Below are 2,497 nucleotides of genomic sequence, written 5' to 3'. Positions count from 1 at the left end.
TCTGGGGCAGTGGTGGCTCAGTGGTTACGGTTTCAGGTTCGAGTCCTGCCAAGTTACCACTCCTCACACACTGCTGCCCCCTGCTGGCTGTGTTGATGGGTTAACAGCTCCACGTTAGCATCCAGGATGGCTAACCACTGGACGTCCTCACGTCGTTCTCTTCAACATCACTGCTCTGTCCTAACAGTTAGCTGATGCTGTAGCTGGCTAACTGGCTAACTGGCTAACTGGCTAACCTTTAGCTGCTTTTGTTGAAGTCTTTCTTGAACTGTTCCCTCTCTCTCTCTCTCTCTCTCTCTGAGCTGCAGCCAAAAACTCCCGGTGTTGGAGTTAATAACGACTGGAGCTGACGGAGAAACCTGGGCAACACCACGTGTGTGTGTGTGTGTGTGTGTGTGTGAGACAGAGACCAGATGGAGAGTTAGTCCATCAGCTGTTTATTCTGTTGACTCCTCAGTTTTCATAATGACTGGACCTGAGGCACGCACACACACACACACACACACACACACACACAGGTTTGACTAGTGTGTGTGTGTGTGTGTGTGTGTGTGTGTGTGTGTGTGTCCCGTTGGTCTCGGTGTCGACGGCTGAGGTAAAGAAACGTCTGGATCTGTTTCTGCTGAAGCTGCAGCTCCTTGGTCACAGGGAGGTCAGAGCTGCTGGTCAGCTGCTGCCTCTAGTGGTCACTTTGTGTCACTGAAACAAAACTGAACTCCTGCAGTGAATCAGAGGCCCAGAGGACGCCATCTGCTGGACGGGGCAAATCTGAAAAAAATATAATCTGAGACGTACTGTAGGGGTCGCCAAAACTGCACCAAGAGCATCAAGAGTGGACACTGAAGTGTAGGACAGAAGATGGACGTCCCCAGAGACAGAGCTCGTCTTTGTCTTTTTCTTCTCTTCAGCATCAACTGAACCATAGCCACTAATGTGTGACTCATCTCTGTCTCCAGTGTTGGTCCACTGCTGTCCACGTCTGTCTCCATCCAGAGATGGAGGAGGAGGAAGAGGAGGAGGAGGAGGCAGTCGCCTGATTTCACTCCTCACAGTTTAATGGATGACTTCAGTGTTCGCCGCCGCCACAAAGTTTAATCAAGCACGAGTTCCTGCGGCCCACGCACCCTGAGAGACGGAGGGACGAGAACCGATGATTTCACTGGTCACTGACGACAACAGTCCAGCAACAGGCAGGACCAAGACCCTGGAGAGTTAGGGACCAAGACCCTGGAGAGTTAGGGACCAAGACCCTGGAGAGTTAGGGACCAAGACCCTGGAGAGTTAGGGACCAAGACCCTGGAGAGTTAGGGACCAAGACCCTGGAGAGTTAGGGACCAAGACCCTGGAGAGTTAGGGACCAAGACCCTGGAGAGTTAGGGACCAAGACCCTGGAGAGTTAGGGACCAAGACCCCGGAGAGTGAGGGACCAAGACCCCGGAGAGTTAGGGACCAAGACCCCGGAGAGTGAGGGACCAAGACCCCGGAGAGTTAGGGACCAAGGTGCAGGGACGGGTCCAGTGAAGGAGTCAAAGACTAGAACCAGTAGAGTTCAGGTTCAGGGACTGGACCACGGTACCACAGACTCAGTAAAAACCTGGTTATTTTTGTTTGTTTTTCTGCTGCAGTTTTTCATGCCTTAGTCTCCGCCCCTTTAACAAACCACGAGGGACTAGAACCAACAACCTCAGCACCATCCACTGCCTTTAAAACCACTTCCTGTCTCATTATAGACCGGAGAATGTCTAGAAGTCTGGGATTTTTAAAAAACCAGTTCAGACTCGGTCTGGTCTGAGTCACGGAGGTCAGTGAAGAAGGACCAGGACCAGGACCAGGACCAGGACCAGGACCAGGACCAGGGCCTTTCACGTGATTATTAAACCCAGAACATGCTGAGTGTCCACCTCTGCTCTCAGCACATGAATAAATGATCCAATAATCTGATGAATAATTCTGCTCTGGTCTTACACTAAGATTTACACATTTATATTTCATCGACTCTCCGTTGTTTCCTCCTAATGCAGCAGAACTTAGTCCACACTTCAGTCAGGGCTGAAGAAGTCCAGAACCTGACGGACCAGGACTGAAGGACATGGAGGACCTGGAGTCTCCAGGACTGGTGCAGCAGGACAGACAACTCACCTGAGGTGGAAGGGGCTGAACTTAAACTTCTTCAGGGTGATTGTCATGGAGTAGGTGCCAAAGAAGAGGATGAAAGACATCTCCACGGTCCCTCTGGTCTGGGGTCAGAGGGTCAGACTTCTTCTGGGTCTTGAGGTCCTACTGTAGTCCAGGACCCAGAACTTCATTTTTCTCTTTTTGACTTGTAAGAAAAATATAGATGAATTGGATTTCCAGAAATTCCTGAGCTGGAAAACGTTGAACAATGAGGTCAGAGGTCAGAGGTCAGAGGGTCTGACACTGATGGATGGACTGAGCTCCGTCAGCACCACTTTTGTAACTTTCATTGTTTGTGTGAAATGGGAGTCAAAGGTGTGGA

The sequence above is a fragment of the Cynoglossus semilaevis genome, chromosome 19 (genome assembly GCF_000523025.1).
Source record: "Cynoglossus semilaevis isolate Cse_v1.0 chromosome 19, Cse_v1.0, whole genome shotgun sequence".
Lineage (NCBI taxonomy): Eukaryota > Metazoa > Chordata > Actinopteri > Pleuronectiformes > Cynoglossidae > Cynoglossus > Cynoglossus semilaevis.
This window is presented reverse-complemented; position numbering follows the sequence as displayed.